Genomic DNA, 23,972 nt, shown 5'->3' with positions numbered 1-23,972 from the left:
TGTTCTGCAGGTAAACTGATGTGGAAACATGTGATCGGTCAGCTGCTTACAGTAAACTGAATCATCTTCTCTGCCCAAAAGTTGTTCCGGAAATGTGAAAACATCTGGAAATACAGCGTCCAACTTCAACTGCTGTCGCTGGAAGGACTCACAGTTAACGAGTTTATTCGTCTTTAATCAGCACCAAGAGCTCAGCTGAGGGTTCAACTGTGCAGAAACTGGCCGTAAGTTAGTCGCGGTCAGCCATGTTGGCTGTTCACGTTTGGCGTCATGCACCTGGAACGCTTTGAGGTCGGAAGTTGGATATTTCAACTTGGAAATTTTCCGGTCTGGAACGCAGCATTAAACCCTGGTTCTACACCTTTCAGGTGAGTCTGAGGTCACATGATCGTCAGCGTCGGTCTCTGCAGGAGTCAGACAGAAACAGGATTAAACAGATAGAGGATCTGAACAGGATTACAGCTGTTTGTCTGTCTGAGGCTTTGATCTGACCTCAGATCAGCCGACAGCGAGCGAGTAACTGAGCACATTCACTTCTGAACTGAAGAAACCTGCAATAAGAACCTTTGTGAGGTGGTGACACCGAGGGGCCTTCATCACTTCCTCCACCGAGGGGCCTTCATCACTTCCTCCACCGAGGGGCCTTCATCACTTCCTCCACCGAGGGGCCTTCATCACTTCCTCCACCGAGGGGCCTTCATCACTTCCTCCACCAAGGGGCCTTCATCACTTCCTCCCGTCTGTCTGTCTGTTGTATTAAAGCGGTAAGTTTGTGTACCAACACAAAAATCAAATGAAAGGCAGTTCAAGTCCAGTTTAGAGAGTCTGAAGATGTTTTTTAAAGGACCTGGGTAGAGTTTAGCGTTGGCTACCCCGCTGTAGGGAGTCACTCCACAGAGAGCTCACTCGCATTATTAAAACAAAACTTTCAGACACTACCTCGATCGTTATTTTGGCGCCGTTAATTGCGTCATTGCCGTCGGACAATCAGTTTGCGCTCTATCAGCGCAATGCATGATGGTACATATGGTTTGGTCAGTGACCATCGGTTGTGAACTACTTTTCAAAATGCATTCTGGGATACATTGAGTGGACTGTATAGGGTACACGGGTTTGGGAAAAGATCCTGGTTTGGGTTGAAAGAACTACGATAATTACGGAAGTTACGTGGCAGAACTGTTTGTGTCAACTTCTCTGCTATTTCTCCAACACGTCCTCACAAGTGTTTGAGGTGGTGGCGCATAGATAAGATGCTTGCCTTTGGTGTGGGAGACCTGGGTTCGATTCCCACTGTGAGACGTCCACCATTGCGTCCCTGAGCAAGACACTTAACCCCTCGTTGCTCCAGTATAGCAATTGTAAGTCGCTTTGGATAAAAGCGTCAGCTAAATGTAATGTTGTTGTATGTATGTTAAGTAAAAAAGGTTTGGGTTAAAGTAACGTGACGCTCTTTAACTTCAATTAATTAACGTTTATTTAGTAGCCGTTGTGAAGCCGTGTGTGAAAGTCCTGGGTTTGACCCGTCAGACCTCCTTATGCGGAATTTGGCGCTATTTATAATAATCTGAATTCCTTCTTTGCTGGCGTCTAGAGGTCACTAAAAACCTAAACATGGGTCGTGCTGAACAACAACCGAGCGGCTGAGGACCAAACGTCCACATGTGACGACTTGGGAGTGAGAACAGAACTGTTATTACTTCATCATGTAAACGCTTCACAACGTTGCTGGATTTTTACATTTGACTTGATTATATGACTGACGTAGTTTTATTCCAAAGCAAACTGAGGCCGGACGTGTTGCAACTCTGACCAGAGGTGTTTTTGAAGATGTGTCCAGAATATTTACCTGTTTGAAAAGGTAAACAAAGATGGCGTCTTCCTGTCTTTGTTTCGGTGAAGCTGTGGGAGAGAAAAGTGGCATCGTGATGATGATGATGAGGATTTTCTGTCAAACATCATCAAACAGGTGATAAAGACTCCTGGACTCACCTGTGCGGGATGTTGTTTCTCCAGTTTGAGGCTTTAATTGGATCATTTCCTGGAAACTGAATCTTTATGCAACAAGTTGCACAACAGGGTGAGGAGGGTGAGGAGGGTGAGGAGGGTGAGGAGGCCCTGGTTCCTTTGTGGCTCCCACAGAAACATCTCCAATTACAGGACAAAGGCGGCTCATTCAGGCTCGCAGCTCCAACACTGCAGCTTTGCATGTCTAATGAGCGCTCTGCTGAATGCTAAGAGGACCCCGGGGTGCTGCAGAGGCCTCCACACCCCCAACACCCCCCGCCCCCCCCGGACCCCCCAACACCACCCGCCCCCCCAGGATCCCCCAACATCCTGCGACATGTGAACACCTGATCCAGGTTTCTGATCTCTGTCATGTGGTGCAGCTCGCCGTGCTCAGCAGAGGAAACATGACGCACAGCCCGAAACAGTCTGACCACAAGAGACGCCACTGAAAGAACCCTGAATAGAATCCTACGGGCAAAGCCCGCAACGCCAAGGATGGCGGTTGTATTCACATGTCCCGCCCCTCCCACTAGAGAGCCAATCGTCTGCTTTTTAACAGCCGGGAAACATTTTCAGCCAATCGTGTGGCGGCGAGGAGCAGGTGTGACCAGATCAGATCACTACCTGTCCGCCAGAATACGGTGTGACCTGCAGTCCTCGCAGTGAGCCTTCTGTAAACGGAGACGGTATCTGCTGACTGCATCCAGAACCTCAGTTAGCTTAGCATCAGTTCCAGGTGGGAGGAGCTCACGGCGTCCCGTCCCGGCGCTCTGCATAGAGCCGTAAATGAAGGCGGTGTGGTGAAAGCTCGTGCAGCAGAGCCGTTCTGGCTCTCTGCCCGTTCAAAGAGAGACCTGATCCTGGTGGTCCCAGATACCTGAGGCCTCACCAAGATGGCGGCCGAGGGGCGGGGCTCTCCTTTATAAGGACTCTGGTCCGATGAAGATCGTTCTGTGGTTTCATTTCCTCTCAGTAAAATCTGAGAAACTAAACTGACTTTTCTGAACGCTGATCAATAACAGCAGGACCTGAAACTGATCCACACCAGAAACCAGAACACGGAAGCCCACTGTCGACACAGATGATACGATCAGAAGTCTTCTTCTGTGGTGTTTGGTGATGAAACACTGAAGCGCCAAACACACACACAGATTAACTACACACACACACACACACACACACACAGATTAACTACACACACACACACACACACAGATTAACTACACACACACACACACACACAGATTAACTACACACACACACACACACACACACACACAGATTAACTACACACACACACACACACACACACACACAGATTAACTACACACACACACACACACACACACACAGATTAACTACACACACACACACACACACAGATTAACTACACACACACACACAGATTAACTACACACACACAGGGGTCAGAAACAGGATTAAAACACTGAAACCAGACAGAACTGAACAGTCTCTCGTCTTCAGCCCCCCCCCCCCCAGGGAACCGTTGGCGAGGCGCCACATTCTTTACCAACGAATCACTTCGCAGGAAGTCAGAGAGGAAGAAGCTGGCTAATGTTTTCCTGTTACACACACACACACATCGTTGTGTCACTACCTTTGTGGTCTAAACCCCCAAACAGCCCTTTAAACTAGTCGGTCCAGGGTTTTGGCTGACGGACCCCATAAGTACAGAAGGATCCTGGTTTTTGGACCCCACTGATCCAGGAGAACAAACCCACACACACACTCTCAGTCAGTCCAAACCATAATTACAGGCTGCAGATGTTCAGCAGTTAAAGTTTCACTGCAGCAGAATGTTAAACACCAACAGGACCAGAACTGAGACCAGGACCAGGACAAAGATAAAGACGAGGCAAAGAACGCAGATCAAGGAAGGACCAAAACCAGGACACAGACAAAGACTGGGACCAAGAACAAGGCCGCAATCAAGAACCGGACCAGGGGTAGAACCAGAAGACTGACCAGGGCCAGCACAAAGAACAAAACCAGGACCAGGATCTGCTCACATATATGATGATTTCTACTAAAGCTCTGCAGCAGAATTCTTGTCTCTGTGTTTGTGGGTCTGTAGCGGATCAGTTCTGCTGCTCGCCGCTCGCCATCCCCCCGTTTCCCTCCAGTTGCCATGGTGACGCTCAGCTATGCAGAGTCTGAATACAGTCAGCAGCTCCGAGGAAAGAGGCCTTTGTTACCCACAACCCCTTTCACCTCCTCCCCCTCTTCAACTTCTCATCTCAGCTCCATTTTCAGAATCTGAGCAGCAAACTGGAAACCAGCCGTGGAAGTCCAAAAACCAGTATGGACCCAGTATGTTCCCAGTATGGACCCAGTACGTTCCCAGTATGGACCCAGTACGTTCCCAGTACGTTCCCAGTATGGACCCAGTATGTTCCCAGTATGGACCCAGTATGGACCCAGTATGTTCCCAGTATGGACCCAGTACGTTCCCAGTACGTTCCCAGTATGGACCCAGTATGGACCCAGTATGGACCCAGTATGTTCCCAGTATGTTCCCAGTATGGACCCAGTATGTTCCCAGTATGGACCCAGTATGGACCCAGTATGTTCCCAGTATGGACCCAGTATGGACCCAGTATATTCCCAGTATGTTCCCAGTATGGATCCAGTATGGACCCAGTATATTCCCAGTATGGACCCAGTATATTCCCAGTATGTTCCCAGTATGGACCCAGTGTGGACCCAGTATATTCCCAGTATGTTCCCAGTATGGACCCAGTATGGACCCAGTATATTCCCAGTATGTTCCCAGTATGGACCCAGTATATTCCCAGTATGTTCCCAGTATGGAACCAGTATATTCCCAGTATGTTCCCAGTATGGACCCAGTATGGACCCAGTATATTCCCAGTATGTTCCCAGTACACCTACATTCACTGCCTGAACATATGTTTCTGAAGCATCCCCAGTTATTCTCAATATACGTACTGGTAATATTCACGGAAAACTGGAAATGACTAGTACTACCATAATGAGTATATTCCCAGTATAACCAGTGTTCCCAGTTTGATTCCAGTTTGATTCCACTATAATGGTAATATATTTACAGTGTTCCCAGCAAAGTCCCTATATATCACTGTACATTTATAGTAAGGTCTCCATTTTCCCAGTATGGTCCGTATGGTGTATTTCCAGTACATCTCCTGTTAGCGTTAGCTCGCCATGCCATGTAACCTGATCCTGAAGCATCAAAGAGTTAGCGTTAGCTCGCAACGCTATGTAACCTGATTCTGAAGCAACAAAGAGTTAGCGTTAGCTCGCCACTCTACGTAACCTGATCTGGAAGCAACACATGGTTAGCGTTAGCTCGCCACGCTATGTAACCTGATTCTGAAGCATCAAAGAGTTAGCGTTAGCTCGCCACGCTATGTAATCTGATTCTGAAGCATCAAAGAGTTAGCGTTAGCTCACCACGCTAACTAACCTGATCCTGAAGCATCAAAGAGTTAGCGTTAGCTCGCCACTCTACGTAACCTGATCCTGAAGCATCAAAGAGTTAGCGTTAGCTCGCCACGCTATGTAATCTGATTCTGAAGCATCAAAGAGTTAGCGTTAGCTCGCCACGCTAACTAACCTGAATCTGAAGCAACAAAGAGTTAGCGTTAGCTCGCCACTCTACGTAACCTGATCTGGAAGCAACACATGGTTAGCGTTAGCTCACCACGCTAACTAACCTGATCCTGAAGCATCAAAGAGTTAGCGTTAGCTCGCCACTCTACGTAACCTGATCCTGAAGCATCAAAGAGTTAGCGTTAGCTCGCCACGCTATGTAATCTGATTCTGAAGCAACAAAGAGTTAGCGTTAGCTCGCCACGCTAACTAACCTGATTCTGAAGCAACAAAGAGTTAGCATTAGCTCGCCACTCTACGTAACCTGATCTGGAAGCAACACATGGTTAGCGTTAGCTCGCCACGCTATGTAACCTGATTCTGAAGCATCAAAGAGTTAGCGTTAGCTCGCCACGCTATGTAATCTGATTCTGAAGCATCAAAGAGTTAGCGTTAGCTCGCCACGCTAACTAACCTGAATCTGAAGCAACAAAGAGTTAGCGTTAGCTTGCCACTCTACGTAACCTGATCTGGAAGCAACACATGGTTAGCGTTAGCTCGCCACGCTAACTAACCTGATTCTGAAGCATCAAAGAGTTAGCGTTAGCTCGCAACGCTATGTAACCTGATCCTGAAGCATCAAAGAGTTAGCGTTAGCTCGCAATGCTATGTAATCTGATTCTGAAGCAACAAAGAGTTAGCGTTAGCTCGCCACGCTAACTAACCTGATTCTGAAGCAACAAAGAGTTAGCATTAGCTCGCCACTCTACGTAACCTGATCTGGAAGCAACACATGGTTAGCGTTAGCTCGCCACGCTATGTAACCTGATTCTGAAGCATCAAAGAGTTAGCGTTAGCTCGCCACGCTATGTAATCTGATTCTGAAGCATCAAAGAGTTAGCGTTAGCTCGCCACGCTAACTAACCTGAATCTGAAGCAACAAAGAGTTAGCGTTAGCTTGCCACTCTACGTAACCTGATCTGGAAGCAACACATGGTTAGCGTTAGCTCGCCACGCTAACTAACCTGATTCTGAAGCATCAAAGAGTTAGCGTTAGCTCGCAACGCTATGTAACCTGATCCTGAAGCATCAAAGAGTTAGCGTTAGCTCGCAATGCTATGTAACCTGATCCTGAAGCATCAAAGAGTTAGCGTTAGCTCGCAACGCTATGTAACCTGATTCTGAAGCAACAAAGAGTTAGCGTTAGCTCGCCACTCTACGTAACCTGATCTGGAAGTAACACATGGTTAGCGTTAGCTCGTCATGCTATGTAACCTGATTCTGAAGCATCAAAGAGTTAGCGTTAGCTCGCAACGCTATGTAACCTGATCCTGAAGCATCAAATGGTCAGCGTTAGCTCGCCATGCTATGTAACCTGATCCTGAAGCATCAAAGAGTTAGCGTTAGCTCGCAACGCTATGTAACCTGATTCTGAAGCAACAAAGAGTTAGCGTTGGCTTGCCACTCTACGTAACCTGATCTGGAAGCAACAAATGGTCAGCGTTAGCTCGCCACGCTATGTAATCTGATTCTGAAGCAACAAAGAGTTAGCGTTAGCTCACCACTCTACGTAACCTGATCTGGAAGTAACACATGGTTAGCGTTAGCTCGTCATGCTATGTAACCTGATTCTGAAGCAACAAATGGTTAGCGTTAGCTCGCCACGCTATGTAACCTGATTCTGAAGCAACAAAGAGTTAGCGTTAGCTCGCCATGCCATGTAACTTGATCCTGAAGCATCAAAGAGTTAGCGTTAGCTCGCCATGCTAACTAACCTGATCCTGAACCATCAAAGAGTTAGCGTTAGCTCACCACGCTAACTAACCTGAATCTGAAGCAACAAAGAGTTAGCGTTAGCTCGCCACTCTACGTAACCTGATCTGGAAGCAACACATGGTTAGCGTTAGCTCACCACGCTAACTAACCTGATCCTGAAGCATCAAAGAGTTAGCGTTAGCTCGCCACTCTACGTAACCTGATCCTGAAGCTTCAAAGAGTTAGCGTTAGCTCGCCACGCTATGTAATCTGATTCTGAAGCAACAAAGAGTTAGCGTTAGCTCGCCACGCTAACTAACCTGAATCTGAAGCAACAAAGAGTTAGCGTTAGCTCGCCACTCTACGTAACCTGATCTGGAAGCAACACATGGTTAGCGTTAGCTCGCCACGCTATGTAACCTGATTCTGAAGCATCAAAGAGTTAGCGTTAGCTCGCCACGCTATGTAATCTGATTCTGAAGCATCAAAGAGTTAGCGTTAGCTCACCACGCTAACTAACCTGATCCTGAAGCATCAAAGAGTTAGCGTTAGCTCGCCACTCTACGTAACCTGATCCTGAAGCATCAAAGAGTTAGCGTTAGCTCGCCACGCTATGTAATCTGATTCTGAAGCATCAAAGAGTTAGCGTTAGCTCGCCACGCTAACTAACCTGAATCTGAAGCAACAAAGAGTTAGCGTTAGCTCGCCACTCTACGTAACCTGATCTGGAAGCAACACATGGTTAGCGTTAGCTCACCACGCTAACTGACCTGATCCTGAAGCATCAAAGAGTTAGCGTTAGCTCGCCACTCTACGTAACCTGATCCTGAAGCATCAAAGAGTTAGCGTTAGCTCGCCACGCTATGTAATCTGATTCTGAAGCAACAAAGAGTTAGCGTTAGCTCGCCACGCTAACTAACCTGATTCTGAAGCAACAAAGAGTTAGCATTAGCTCGCCACTCTACGTAACCTGATCTGGAAGCAACACATGGTTAGCGTTAGCTCGCCACGCTATGTAACCTGATTCTGAAGCATCAAAGAGTTAGCGTTAGCTCGCCACGCTATGTAATCTGATTCTGAAGCATCAAAGAGTTAGCGTTAGCTCGCCACGCTAACTAACCTGAATCTGAAGCAACAAAGAGTTAGCGTTAGCTTGCCACTCTACGTAACCTGATCTGGAAGCAACACATGGTTAGCGTTAGCTCGCCACGCTAACTAACCTGATTCTGAAGCATCAAAGAGTTAGCGTTAGCTCGCAACGCTATGTAACCTGATCCTGAAGCATCAAAGAGTTAGCGTTAGCTCGCAATGCTATGTAATCTGATTCTGAAGCAACAAAGAGTTAGCGTTAGCTCGCCACGCTAACTAACCTGATTCTGAAGCAACAAAGAGTTAGCATTAGCTCGCCACTCTACGTAACCTGATCTGGAAGCAACACATGGTTAGCGTTAGCTCGCCACGCTATGTAACCTGATTCTGAAGCATCAAAGAGTTAGCGTTAGCTCGCCACGCTATGTAATCTGATTCTGAAGCATCAAAGAGTTAGCGTTAGCTCGCCACGCTAACTAACCTGAATCTGAAGCAACAAAGAGTTAGCGTTAGCTTGCCACTCTACGTAACCTGATCTGGAAGCAACACATGGTTAGCGTTAGCTCGCCACGCTAACTAACCTGATTCTGAAGCATCAAAGAGTTAGCGTTAGCTCGCAACGCTATGTAACCTGATCCTGAAGCATCAAAGAGTTAGCGTTAGCTCGCAATGCTATGTAACCTGATCCTGAAGCATCAAAGAGTTAGCGTTAGCTCGCAACGCTATGTAACCTGATTCTGAAGCAACAAAGAGTTAGCGTTGGCTTGCCACTCTACGTAACCTGATCTGGAAGCAACAAATGGTCAGCGTTAGCACGCCACGCTATGTAATCTGATTCTGAAGCAATAAAGAGTTAGCGTTAGCTCACCACTCTACGTAACCTGATCTGGAAGTAACACATGGTTAGCGTTAGCTCGTCATGCTATGTAACCTGATTCTGAAGCAACAAATGGTTAGCGTTAGCTCGCCACGCTATGTAACCTGATTCTGAAGCAACAAAGAGTTAGCGTTAGCTCGCCATGCCATGTAACTTGATCCTGAAGCATCAAAGAGTTAGCGTTAGCTCGCCATGCTAACTAACCTGATCCTGAAGCATCAAAGAGTTAGCGTTAGCTCACCACGCTAACTAACCTGATCCTGAAGCATCAAAGAGTTAGCGTTAGCTCGCCACTCTACGTAACCTGATCCTGAAGCATCAAAGAGTTAGCGTTAGCTCGCCACGCTATGTAATCTGATTCTGAAGAAACAAAGAGTTAGCGTTAGCTCGCCACGCTAACTAATCTGAATCTGAAGCAACAAAGAGTTAGCGATAGCTCGCCACTCTACGTAACCTGATCTGGAAGCAACACATGGTTAGCGTTAGCTCACCACGCTAACTAACCTGATCCTGAAGCATCAAAGAGTTAGCGTTAGCTCGCCACTCTACGTAACCTGATCCTGAAGCATCAAAGAGTTAGCATTAGCTCGCCACGCTATGTAATCTGATTCTGAAGCAACAAAGAGTTAGCGTTAGCTCGCCACGCTAACTAACCTGAATCTGAAGCATCAAAGAGTTAGCGTTAGCTCGCCACTCTACGTAACCTGATCTGGAAGCAACACATGGTTAGCGTTAGCTCGCCACGCTATGTAACCTGATTCTGAAGCATCAAAGAGTTAGCGTTAGCTCGCCACGCTATGTAATCTGATTCTGAAGCATCAAAGAGTTAGCGTTAGCTCGCCACGCTAACTAACCTGAATCTGAAGCAACAAAGAGTTAGCGTTAGCTTGCCACTCTACGTAACCTGATCTGGAAGCAACACATGGTTAGCGTTAGCTCGCCACGCTATGTAACCTGATTCTGAAGCATCAAAAAGTTAGCGTTAGCTCGCAACGCTATGTAACCTGATTCTGAAGCAACAAAGAGTTAGCGTTAGCTCGCCACACTATGTAACCTGATTCTGAAGCATCAAAGAGTTAGCGTTAGCTCGCAACGCTATGTAACCTGATTCTGAAGCAACAAAGAGTTAGCGTTAGCTCGCCACGCTATGTAACCTGATTCTGAAGCATCAAAGAGTTAGCGTTAGCTCACCACGCTAACTAACCTGATCCTGAAGTTTCAGTTTTAATATCTTCACAGCTTATTGCTAATAATAATAATAATTGATGAGTCTGTTTCAGGCAGGAAAAGGAGCAGCAGTTTAGATCAAGAAGAAAATCTGATCAGCACGATTATTAATCTGGATCCACTGAATCACTTTCATTATGGATCTGAAGGCCAGCAGCAAAAACACGACGAGGAGGGAGGAGCCCTGTGTGTGTGTCTCAGTGTGTAACCCTGTGTGTGTGTCTCAGTGTGTAACCCTGTGTGTGTGTGTCTCTGTGTGTAACCCTGTGTGTGTGTGTCTCAGTGTGTAACCCTGTGTGTGTGTCTCTGTGTGTAACCCTGTGTGTGTGTGTCTCAGTGTGTAACCCTGTGTGTGTGTCTCTGTGTGTAACCCTGTGTGTGTGTCTCAGTGTGTAACCCTGTGTGTGTGTGTCTCTGTGTGTAACCCTGTGTGTGTGTGTCTCAGTGTGTAACCCTGTGTGTGTGTCTCTGTGTGTAACCCTGTGTGTGTGTGTCTGTATGTAACCTTGTGTGTGTGTGTCTGTGTGTAACCCTGTGTGTGTGTGTCTGTATGTAACCTTGTGTGTGTGTGTCTGTGTGTAACCCTGTGTGTGTGTATCAGTGTGTGTGTGTGTCAGTGTGTGTGTGTCTGTGTGTAACCCTGTGTGTGTGTGTCTCTGTGTGTGTAACCCTGTGTGTGTGTCTCTGTGTGTAACCCTGTGTGTATGTGTCTCAGTGTGTAACCCTGTGTGTGTGTGTGTGTGTCAGTGTGTGTGTGTCCTGTGTGTAACCCTGTGTGTGTGTCTCTGTGTGTAACCCTGTGTGTGTCTCAGTGTGTAACCCTGTGTGTGTCTCTGTGTGTAACCATGTGTGTGTGTAACCCTGTGTGTGTGTCTCTGTGTGTAACCCTGTGTGTGTAACCCTGTGTGTAACCCTGTGTGTGTGTCTCAGTGTGTAACCCTGTGTGTGTGTCTGTGTGTGTAACCCTGTGTGTGTGTCTGTGTGTAACCCTGTGTGTGTGTAACCCTGTGTGTAACCCTGTGTGTAACCCTGTGTGTAACCCTGTGTGTGTCTCAGTGTGTAACCCTGTGTGTGTGTGTCTCTGTGTGTAACCCTGTGTGTGTGTGTCTGTGTGTGTAACCCTGTGTGTGTGTCAGTGTGTGTGTGTGTCTGTGTGTGTAACCCTGTGTGTGTGTCAGTGTGTCTCAGTGTGTAACCCTGTGTGTGTGTGTCTGTGTGTGTAACCTTGTGTGTGTGTCTGTGTGTAACCCTGTGTGTGTGTCTCAGTGTGTAACCCTGTGTGTAACCCTGTGTGTGTGTCTCAGTGTGTAACCCTGTGTGTGTGTGTCTCTGTGTGTAACCCTGTGTGTGTGTCTCAGTGTGTAACCCTGTGTGTAACCCTGTGTGTGTGTCTCAGTGTGTAACCCTGTGTGTGTGTGTCTCAGTGTGTAACCCTGTGTGTAACCCTGTGTGTGTGTGTCTCTGTGTGTAACCCTGTGTGTGTCTCTGTGTGTAACCCTGTGTGTGTGTGTCTCAGTGTGTAACCCTGTGTGTGTGTGTCTCTGTGTGTAACCCTGTGTGTGTGTCTCTGTGTGTAACCCTGTGTGTGTCTCAGTGTGTAACCCTGTGTGTGTGTCTCAGTGTGTAACCCTGTGTGTAACCCTGTGTGTGTGTGTCTCTGTGTGTAACCCTGTGTGTGTGTGTGTCTCAGTGTGTGTGTGTGTCTCTGTGTGTAACCCTGTGTGTGTGTGTCTCAGTGTGTAACCCTGTGTGTGTGTGTCTCAGTGTGTAACCCTGTGTGTAACCCTGTGTGTGTGTGTCTCAGTGTGTAACCCTGTGTGTGTGTGTCTCAGTGTGTAACCCTGTGTGTGTGTGTGTCTCAGTGTGTGTGTGTGTCTCAGTGTGTAACCCTGTGTGTGTGTGTCTCAGTGTGTAACCCTGTGTGTGTGTGTGTGTGTGTGTCAGTGTGTGTGTGTCCTGTGTGTAACCCTGTGTGTGTGTCTCTGTGTGTAACCCTGTGTGTGTGTGTGTGTCTCAGTGTATAACCCTGTGTGTGTCTCAGTGTGTAACCCTGTGTGTGTAACCCTGTGTGTAACCCTGTGTGTGTGTCTCAGTGTGTAACCCTGTGTGTGTGTGTGTGTCAGTGTGTGTGTAACCCTGTGTGTGTGTCTGTGTGTAACCCTGTGTGTGTGTAACCCTGTGTGTAACCCTGTGTGTGTGTCTGTGTGTAACCCTGTGTGTGTGTAACCCTGTGTGTAACCCTGTGTGTAACCCTGTGTATGTGTCTCTGTGTGTAACCCTGTGTGTGTGTCTCTGTGTGTAACCCTGTGTGTGTGTCTCTGTGTGTAACCCTGTGTGTGTGTCTGTGTGTGTAACCCTGTGTGTGTGTCAGTGTGTGTGTGTCTGTGTGTGTAACCCTGTGTGTGTGTCAGTGTGTGTGTGTGTCTCAGTGTGTAACCCTGTGTGTGTGTGTCTGTGTGTGTAACCCTGTGTGTGTCACTGTGTGTAACCCTGTGTGTGTGTCTCTGTGTGTGTGTCTGTGTGTGTAACCCTGTGTGTGTCTGTGTGTGTAACCCTGTGTGTGTGTGTCTCTGTGTGTAACCCTGTGTGTGTGTCTCTGTGTGTAACCCTGTGTGTGTGTCTCTGTGTGTAACCCTGTGTGTGTGTGTGTGTCTCTGTGTGTAACCCTGTGTGTGTCTCTGTGTGTAACCCTGTGTGTGTGTCTCTGTGTGTAACCCTGTGTGTGTGTGTGTGTCAGTGTGTGTGTGTCTCAGTGTGTAACCCTGTGTGTGTGTGTCTGTGTGTGTAACCCTGTGTGTGTCACTGTGTGTAACCCTGTGTGTGTGTGTCTCTGTGTGTGTCTGTGTGTGTAACCCTGTGTGTGTCTGTGTGTGTAACCCTGTGTGTGTGTGTCTCTGTGTGTAACCCTGTGTGTGTCTCAGTGTGTAACCCTGTGTGTGTCTCTGTGTGTAACCCTGTGTGTGTAACCCTGTGTGTAACCCTGTGTGTGTGTCTCAGTGTGTAACCCTGTGTGTGTGTGTGTGTCTGTGTGTGTAACCCTGTGTGTGTGTCTGTGTGTAACCCTGTGTGTGTGTAACCCTGTGTGTAACCCTGTGTGTAACCCTGTGTGTGTGTCTGTGTGTAACCCTGTGTGTGTGTAACCCTGTGTGTAACCCTGTGTGTAACCCTGTGTATGTGTCTCTGTGTGTAACCCTGTGTGTGTGTCTGTGTGTGTAACCCTGTGTGTGTGTGTCTGTGTGTGTAACCCTGTGTGTGTGTCAGTGTGTGTGTGTGTCTGTGTGTGTAACCCTGTGTGTGTGTCAGTGTGTGTGTGTGTCTCAGTGTGTAACCCTGTGTGTGTGTGTCTGTGTGTGTAACCCTGTGTGTGTGTCACTGTGTGTAACCCTGTGTGTGTGTCTCTGTGTGTAACCCTGTGTGTGTGTGTCTGTGTGTGTAACCCTGTGTGTGTGTCAGTGTGTGTGTGTGTCTGTGTGTGTAACCCTGTGTGTGTGTCAGTGTGTGTGTGTCTCAGTGTGTAACCCTGTGTGTGTGTCTGTGTGTGTAACCCTGTGTGTGTGTCACTGTGTGTAACCCTGTGTGTGTGTGTCTCTGTGTGTGTCTGTGTGTGTAACCCTGTGTGTGTCTGTGTGTGTAACCCTGTGTGTGTGTGTCTCTGTGTGTAACCCTGTGTGTGTGTCTCTGTGTGTAACCCTGTGTGTGTGTGTGTCTCTGTGTGTAACCCTGTGTGTGTCTCTGTGTGTAACCCTGTGTGTGTGTCTCTGTGTGTAACCCTGTGTGTGTGTGTGTCAGTGTGTGTGTGTGTCTCAGTGTGTAACCCTGTGTGTGTGTCTGTGTGTGTAACCCTGTGTGTGTGTCACTGTGTGTAACCCTGTGTGTGTGTGTCTCTGTGTGTGTGTCTGTGTGTGTAACCCTGTGTGTGTCTGTGTGTGTAACCCTGTGTGTGTGTGTCTCTGTGTGTAACCCTGTGTGTGTCTCAGTGTGTAACCCTGTGTGTGTCTCTGTGTGTAACCCTGTGTGTGTAACCCTGTGTGTAACCCTGTGTGTGTGTCTCAGTGTGTAACCCTGTGTGTGTGTGTGTCTGTGTGTGTAACCCTGTGTGTGTGTCTGTGTGTAACCCTGTGTGTGTGTAACCCTGTGTGTAACCCTGTGTGTAACCCTGTGTGTGTCTGTGTGTAACCCTGTGTGTGTGTAACCCTGTGTGTAACCCTGTGTGTAACCCTGTGTATGTGTCTCTGTGTGTAACCCTGTGTGTGTGTCTGTGTGTGTAACCCTGTGTGTGTGTGTCTGTGTGTGTAACCCTGTGTGTGTGTCAGTGTGTGTGTGTCTGTGTGTGTAACCCTGTGTGTGTGTCAGTGTGTGTGTGTGTCTCAGTGTGTAACCCTGTGTGTGTGTGTCTGTGTGTGTAACCCTGTGTGTGTGTCACTGTGTGTAACCCTGTGTGTGTGTGTCTCTGTGTGTGTGTCTGTGTGTGTAACCCTGTGTGTGTCTGTGTGTGTAACCCTGTGTGTGTGTGTCTCTGTGTGTAACCCTGTGTGTAACCCTGTGTGTAACCCTGTGTGTGTGTCTCAGTGTGTAACCCTGTGTGTAACCCTGTGTGTGTGTGTCTCTGTGTGTAACCCTGTGTGTGTCTCAGTGTGTAACCCTGTGTGTAACCCTGTGTGTGTGTGTCTCAGTGTGTGTGTGTGTGTCTCAGTGTGTAACCCTGTGTGTGTGTGTGTCTCAGTGTGTAATCCTGTGTGTGTGTGTCTCAGTGTGTAACCCTGTGTGTGTGCGTGTCTCAGTGTGTAACCCTGTGTGTCTCTGTGTGTAACCCTGTGTGTGTGTGTGTGTCTCTGTGTAACCCTGTGTGTGTGTGTCTCAGTGTGTAACCCTGTGTGTGTGTGTGTGTGTGTGTGTCAGTGTGTGTGTGTCCTGTGTGTAACCCTGTGTGTGTGTCTCTGTGTGTAACCCTGTGTGTGTGTGTGTGTCTCAGTGTATAACCCTGTGTGTGTCTCAGTGTGTAACCCTGTGTGTGTCTCAGTGTGTAACCCTGTGTGTGTCTCTGTGTGTAACCATGTGTGTGTGTAACCCTGTGTGTGTGTCTCTGTGTGTAACCCTGTGTGTGTAACCCTGTGTGTAACCCTGTGTGTGTGTCTCAGTGTGTAACCCTGTGTGTGTGTGTGTGTCTGTGTGTGTAACCCTGTGTGTGTGTCTGTGTGTAACCCTGTGTGTGTGTAACCCTGTGTGTAACCCTGTGTGTAACCCTGTGTGTGTGTCTCTGTGTGTAACCCTGTGTGTGTAACCCTGTGTGTAACCCTGTGTGTGTGTCTCAGTGTGTAACCCTGTGTGTGTGTCTCTGTGTGTAACCCTGTGTGTGTGTGTCTGTGTGTGTAACCCTGTGTGTGTGTGTGTCTCAGTGTGTAACCCTGTGTGTGTGTGTGTCTCAGTGTGTAACCCTGTGTGTGTGTGTCTCTGTGTGTGTGTGTCTCAGTGTGTAACCCTGTGTGTGTGTGTGTCTCTGTGTGTAACCCTGTGTGTGTCTCTGTGTGTAACCCTGTGTGTGTCTCTGTGTGTGTGTCTCAGTGTGTAACCCTGTGTGTGTGTCTCAGTGTGTGTGTGTGTGTCTCTGTGTGTAACCCTGTGTGTGTCTCTGTGTGTGTGTCTCAGTGTGTAACCCTGTGTGTGTGTGTCTCAGTGTGTGTGTGTGTCTCAGTGTGTAACCCTGTGTGTGTGTGTCTCAGTGTGTGTGTGTGTCTCTGTGTGTAACCCTGTGTGTGTCTCTGTGTGTAACCCTGTGGTGTGTGTGTCTCTGTGTGTGTGTCTCAGTGTGTAACCCTGTGGTGTGTGTGTCTCAGTGTGTAACCCTGTGTGTGTGTGTCTCAGTGTGTAACCCTATGTGTGTCTCTGTGTGTGTGTCTCAGTGTGTAACCCTGTGTGTGTGTGTCTCAGTGTGTAACCCTGTGTGTGTGTCTCAGTGTGTGTGTGTGTCTCAGTGTGTAACCCTGTGTGTGTGTGTCTCAGTGTGTGTGTGTGTGTCTCTGTGTGTAACCCTGTGTGTGTCTCTGTGTGTAACCCTGTGTGTGTGTGTGTGTGTCTCTGTGTGTGTGTCTCAGTGTGTAACCCTGTGTGTGTGTGTGTCTCAGTGTGTGTGTGTGTGTCTCTGTGTGTAACCCTGTGTGTGTCTCTGTGTGTAACCCTGTGTGTGTGTGTCTCTGTGTGTGTGTCTCAGTGTGTAACCCTGTGTGTGTGTGTCTCTGTGTGTAACCCTGTGTGTGTGTGTCTCAGTGTGTGTGTGTGTGTCTCTGTGTGTAACCCTGTGTGTGTCTCTGTGTGTAACCCTGTGTGTGTCTCTGTGTGTGTGTCTCAGTGTGTAACCCTGTGTGTGTGTGTCTCAGTGTGTGTGTGTCTCAGTGTGTAACCCTGTGTGTGTGTGTCTCAGTGTGTGTGTGTGTGTCTCTGTGTGTAACCCTGTGTGTGTGTCTCAGTGTGTAACCCTGTGTGTGTGTCTCAGTGTGTGTGTGTGTCTCAGTGTGTGTGTGTGTGTCTCTGTGTGTAACCCTGTGTGTGTGTGTGTCTCTGTGTGTGTGTCTCTGTGTGTGTGTCTCAGTGTGTAACCCTGTGTGTGTGTGTCTCAGTGTGTGTGTGTGTGTCTCTGTGTGTAACCCTGTGTGTGTGTGTGTCTCTGTGTGTGTGTCTCTGTGTGTGTGTCTCAGTGTGTAACCCTGTGTGTGTGTGTGTCTCTGTGTGTGTGTCTCAGTGTGTAACCCTGTTTGTGTGTGTCTCAGTGTGTAACCCTGTGTGTGTGTGTGTCTCAGTGTGTAACCCTGTGTGTGTGTGTCTCTGTGTGTAACCCTGTGTGTGTGTGTGTCTCTGTGTGTGTGTCTCAGTGTGTAACCCTGTGTGTGTGTGTCTCAGTGTGTAACCCTGTGTGTGCGCGCGCTCGCTCTCCGCTCTTCCTCGGCTGCTGTCGGATTTTCTCTCTCTGGACTCTGAAGGTAAAAACTTTCCTTTTTCTCCTTTCTCTTTTTTTTTCTTGATTAAAACGAGTCTTGAATGTTTTTAAAGGTCGCGTGCAGCGGCAGAAGGCGGTTTCCGGTTGAACAAAGTCTCGTGAAGTCGTTTCTGATCACTTTATTGAGCAGAAGAAGCGGAGCCGCGTTCGGACGAGCTGCCGTCAGTCTGACGGAATAAATCCGGTTTTAACGGAGAATAAAACCAGTTTGACGTTTTTATATTAAACTTTACGTCGAAGTGTCTTTTATACTTTTCTGCTGTCGAAAACACGAATAATCCAATTATTTCAATCTTCTGTCATATTTAAACGGTCACCGTCTTTGAACTCGGTTTGGAGATCTTTAAAATCATGATGGTTTTATTTAAACGGCAGATTTTAAAGGACGTTTTTCTAAATTCAAACAGATTCAACGTGTTTTTCAGGGTGTTTGTTCTCTAACAGCTGATCACAGATCAGAGAGCTTTATTCCTGCAGTCCGTCCTGATGACCTGTGAGATTAGATTTAGCGCTGGCAGCTGATTAGAAAGCAGCTGCTAAAGCTTTTACAGTTTGTGTCCGAAGATTTTAATAAAATGTATTATTTAGTAAAGAAAAACCTGCTGAAGGACAAAGTTCAGATGTTTGAGGACAATCGTTTGTTGATGCAGTTGTTCTTTGCCTGGACGGTTTCTAACGTGGTCTGTCTCTGCAGGACCATGTCCCCCTCCAGCTGCAGGACTCTCTCCGCTCCTCTTCAGGGTTACTACTGACATGAAGTACTGAAGTGTGAGGACGCAGCGCCCCCTGCTGGACTCCCGCTGCACCTGCAGGCCATGGCTGAGCCCAGCTACTCCGACCTGATCGCCAAACACTACAACTACACCGGAAAGTTCCGCAAGACGCAGCAGGACTCGGGCCTGAAGGCCGACTCGGTGGTCTTCATCATCGTGCTGCTTCATCATCCTGGAGAACATCCTGGTCCTCGCCACCATCTGGAGGACCAAGAAGTTCCACAAGCCCATGTACTACTTCATCGGGAACCTGGCGCTGTCCGACCTGCTGGCCGGCGTCGTCTACACCGCCAACATCCTGCTGTCGGGCGCCAACACCTACAAGCTGACGCCCACGCAGTGGTTCTTCAGGGAGGGCAGCATGTTCGTGGCGCTGGCGGCGTCCGTCTTCAGCCTGCTGGCCATCGCCATCGAGCGCCACCTCACCATGTTGAAGATGAAGCTACACAACAACGGCAACACCTGCCGCGTCTTCCTGCTCATCAGCACCGTGTGGATGATCGCGGCGGTGCTGGGCGCCTGCCTGTGATTGGCTGGAACTGCATCGCAGCATGACGCAGTGCTCCACCGTGCTGCCGCTCTACCACAAGACCTACATCCTGTTCTGCACCACGTCTTCAGCGTCATCCTCATGGCCATCGTGGTGCTCTACGCTCGCATCTACGCGCTGGTGCGCACTCGCAGCCGCAAACTCGTCTTCCGCAAGGTGTCCAACGGCCGCGGCAACGCCGGCGCCAACATCAAGAGCTCAGAGAAGTCGATGGCGCTGCTGAAGACCGTCATCATCGTCCTGAGCGGCTTCATCGCTGCTGGGCGCCGCTCTTCATCCTCCTGCTACTGGACGCGGCCTGCGAGACGCTGAGCTGCCCGATCCTCTACAAGGCCGAGTGGTTCCTGGCGCTCGCCGTCCTGAACTCCGCCATGAACCCGCTCATCTACACGCTGACCAGCAACGAGATGCGCCGCGCGTTCCTCAAGACGCTGCTGTGCTGCACTTCCTGCCTCCGCCCCAACGCCAAGTTCACCGGGCCAATCATGGGGCCGAGTTCAGCCGCAGCAAGTCGGATAACTCCTCCCACCCCAACAAGGAGGAGGCCGAGTACTCGCCAAGGGAGACGACGGCGGCGTCCTCGGGGAACGTCACCTCGACGTCCTAAATGCCAGAATGCTCGGCCACCAACGAGTCGTAGAGTCTCAGACGTAGAGTTTGTTTGTACAGGAAACAGGTGTGAACGGCGCCCGGTGATGTCATCACGGACCCATCTGAACTTCAGCTGATCCGGACTCACACAGCACTTACGGAGACTTTCAAACCGGTTAAACTGGGACCAGCGACCCTCAGAAACAGAAGGTCCACACTTTTTAGAAGCTCACACCTGTAACGTGTCGCCGAGTCCGTCAGAACGCGTCAGCACACCTGCAGCTGGTCTCACTGCTGGATCTCAGCTGGTCCGGGTCCATTCAGGGCCCGGTCAGACCAGAGGACGCTTCCCTGACGGGGCTGTTCAAGCGTGATGTAATAGTGAAAGAGTTGTGATGCGGTGTTACTGAATAACAGATCTGAGCTTCGTAGAAAGTAGAACCAGACTTTACTGACCCTCTAAGAACTAGAACCTGTAGCGCTTAAACACACAGCTGTCATATTTAAGAAAAACAAACTCATTCATGAAAATGTTCTTTTCTTTCACGTCACATGAATTCAGAGCTCAGGTGCATCTCGCTCTCTGTCCAGTGTTCCAGTTTTCACACCTGACTTCAGAGGGAGAACCACGATGTAAGATCCCCGTCCGTCCTCGGGTCTCGTTACGTTGAAATCAGTTAATGAGGTAACGAATCATAAAATAAGGACGGTTTCTCCACGTTAAATATGACTCACCTGTAGGCGTCCTGCCTTCTTCCTGGAGGCTGTTGATGTTTGCAGCCTGAGAGGAAGCCTGCAGACACGACTCAGGGCTGAGAAAGTTCACTTCACATCCTTTTCTCCTGAAAACACATGAATGAAATAAGGCAGAAAAGGAAAGTCGTGATCTGCAGCGAGGCGTCAGGACAGGAAACACAGATCTGTAGTGGGATGAAGGACGTGTGCGTCCTTTTTACACATTTCTTATCATTTATATTAAACATGTATAAAACACTAAGTCATCGAGTCTCAGAAGCACCTGAACTTTGATTTTATGAGTTTCTGTTGTGACATTTTTGTAAAAAGGTAACTGTGTAAAAGTTTAGAAACTGTTGGTCAGAATGTCTTTTCTACTTCCCGTCTGTGTTGTTGTTGTTGTTGTTGTTGTTGTTGGCAGTAGTGACGTCAGTAGAGTCGGATTAATTTATATTTGAAACCATACAGAAAAACATTTTGTTTGTCAGATAAGTGAAAGAAGGTTTTTTGTTCAGTCGTGTTTTAGAAATACGGAAGCTCGTTTCTGCCAAGAAAAAAACTGTCAAACATAAAATAAATTCAACAATAAAACTTTGTTCTACATGTTCTGGAGCTTTTCAGCAGATCACATGATCTTCAGCAGCAGCTCAGCCTTTGGATCAGAAGTGGAAATTCAAACATTTACAATTTTATAACAACTGATAAACTCCATCTGCAGAGGAAGCTCATGTGAAATGAATGAAAGCTCCAGGACAGGTACTAAATGGACCTTGTGCTGAAACTGTTCCACATGATTTACCTGTAAAATATTAAGTGAGTCACCACCAACAGATGATCTTCAGTTTTTAAGCTGCCGCTCAGAACCTCATAGAGAAATTTAATGTTTTAAGTATCATAACGTTTCAGCAGGAACGAGCTTCCATACAGATCAGACTCTGTTACCATCGTGACCAATTCTCCTTCGATTTCCGTCTGCTATCAGGAGCTGATCGATTAATCCGTTAATGTCCGTGTTTGTTATCAGACAGCCTGAACTCTGCGTGTGTGTCTGCACTGTTTAACTCCTGGATGTTGGTTTATTAGCGCTTAATAAAGACAAGTAGAAACACACGTTTTGTGTTCGAGAACAAATGAAACAAAGAAAACCTGTTTTCATCCTGAAGCTCAGAAATAATCACCAGAAAGGTAAAAACATTTAAATAAGTAGAAAAGGCGACAGAGCAAGTGAAGCAGAACACATTAAAGAAACCTGGAGTCGAAGATCTCTAGAACTGTGGGGAGTTCTCCAAGATGTTCTTCAACTTTGTGCAGGTCACACCAAGCGTGTAGCTTCTGTTCACTCACTTTGTATTTTGGTAATTGATAAGAATCTATCAACATGTCTGTTTTTAAAAGCATTCTTACTTTACAACATTTTCCCCCACCTGCCTAAAACCTTTACATTTAACTAAACTACTGGTGAAGAGTTTTAGAACTCCGCCATGTTTGTAGTTCTTCTGTAAATCTAAGTAGTTCCAGAGAAAAACCAAAGTAAAGCAGCAAGCTGCCAAATTTAAAAACGTTTCCGTCACCAAAACATTTTCAAATCTAAAATTAACAACTGAAGGACTTTTGTTGTTTATCTCACTGTAGGATCAACCGATGACCGGATAAAGCTTCTGAAGGTGCATTAACAGGCTGTTCCAAGGTGTTTACTGTAGAAATGTGGTTCATTTCCTTCGCCTGCTGCAGAATAACTGGAAGTTGTTAACTCATCACTTGATCCCTAAAAGTTGTAAATCTCTGAAATCTCTCAGTTTTGCTGACCTAAACTTTGTCTTTACCTTCTCTGGTTATTCAGGAAATTAAGACGCTTTTTTTACTATATTATATATATTATATAAATTATTAATGAAGGCAGACAGAGCAGCTGGTCATCAGTTGATCCTACGGTGAAATAATGAACATCCTTCATTTAATTGTTAATTTTAGATCTGAAAATTTTTTAGTGACAGAAACGTTTTTAACTTTGGTACCATTTAAGGTTTTTCACTGGACTTGGAGATTTACAGAAGAGCTACAAACATGGACTTTAAACAGATAATTTATTCTAAATGAAACTAAATTAAGTTAAGGAGCTGCAATCCCTTTTTGATGAAGTGCAAAACTGCCTTTTACGGTTTGTTTTGGCCCTTGAAAGGTGCTTCAGGTACAGAGGACTGCACTGCACAGAGCAGGTAAAGTAATGTCGAGATGACAAGACAGATACTTTCCTTAATTTCCATGTAACCCAGCTGGAACTCGGAGGTCTGTTTTCCAAATATGAAGATGTATATTAGACATAAGCCTCCCAAAGACACGTTTCATCAGCGACAACAGGCTTAAATATGTGATGACAGAACAAACTGGAAACACTTGTGATTATTTACTGATGAGATGTTAAAGTTTCAAAAAGATCCAGTTTGATCCTGAGAAAAGCAGATGCGGAGAAACGTTTAAATGTGACTCCACCCGTCCCCTCTCTCTTCTTCTGCTCCTTCTCCTCCATCACTCTCTCTGCAGCCTTTAAAGCTGGTCCATCAGAAGAAGACATGGGAGGAGGAGCTGAGGAGGAGGTCTTTAGGCTTCCTCCTGCTGTGTGCTGCCCCCCTGTGGTCACACCAGAACACTACAATAAAACACTAGTTAACACACTACAGCAGTACTGGGACACCCCAAGCCTAAATGGTCTCTGTTCAGGGAAATCTCAAAACTTCAGCTGCAACTTCAGACAACAGTTCTTCTTCCCACAAATTGTGTTTGGCCTTTTCTTGTTTCAATACGCCCCCGTGCACATCTCCCCGTCCTCACAGGAATATAGTTCAATTATGATTTTAGTGACCCTCTTTTGGACGTACGATGGTAACAACAGACACATTATAAATAGTGCCAAAGTCAGGTTAGGAACCCAGGACTTTCACACAGGAGAACGGCGTTCGAGTCCCGTGTGAAAACGTTGAATGTTGAGTTAGACAGCGTTACTGACTGCTTTCATGTGACTTATGTAACTTTACTCACTTTAACCCAAAACATGATCTTTGCCTAAACCAACCCAAGTGGTTCTGTTGCCTAAAGTCAACCAAACTACAACTGTTTTCTATGTTTCCCACGCGCTGCACATCACGAGTCACTGGACTTATGTAACATCTGGTAAGCCTGTCGCTGGCCTGATATGGAAAACACTGATATTAATCACTGATCTCACTTGACGATCGACCTGTATTGTCATTTAAGTGTGAGGATAGGTTGTGCACAAAGCAGCTACCAAAAGAAATGGTTCTTCCAGTTATGTGTGGAAGGACTGGACCGGCCAACTCAGAACCCCGACCTCAAACCTACCCAACACCTCTGGGATGAGCTGGAACGGAGACAGCGAGCCGGTTGCTCTCGTCCAACCTCACAAACGCTCTGCTGGGTGAACGGGCAGAAACATCTTGTAGAGGAGAGGAAGCTGTTACAGCTGCTCCACAGTAATGGATTCAGAATGCGGTGTTATAAAAGTGATCTGGAGGTGTCTCAGCTCTTTTGTCCATATGCAGAACTAAGTGACTTTTACACGCCTGTAACAGGCGTGTAACAGGCTGTAACAGGCGTATAACAGGCGTGTAACAGCCTGTAAGAGACTATAACAGCGTGTAACAGGCGTGTAACAGGCGTGTAACAGGCTGTAACAGGCGTATAACAGGCGTGTAACAGCCTGTAAGAGACTATAACAGCGTATAACAGGCTGTAACAGCGTGTAACAGGCGTATAACAGGCGTGTAACAG

General features: G+C 47.4%; 1 pseudogene; it reads left to right on the top strand.

Moving 5' to 3' along the window:
• Positions 1-18,293: 18,293 nt before the first annotated feature.
• LOC119889456 lies at positions 18,294-19,573 on the top strand (annotated as a pseudogene).
• Positions 19,574-23,972: the final 4,399 nt, after the last annotated feature.

This window comes from Micropterus salmoides, unplaced genomic scaffold (assembly GCF_014851395.1).
Source record: "Micropterus salmoides isolate LMB-PRFRI ecotype aquatic unplaced genomic scaffold, ASM1485139v1 Ms_hic_scaffold_5, whole genome shotgun sequence".
Lineage (NCBI taxonomy): Eukaryota > Metazoa > Chordata > Actinopteri > Centrarchiformes > Centrarchidae > Micropterus > Micropterus salmoides.
This window is presented reverse-complemented; position numbering and strand designations above follow the sequence as displayed.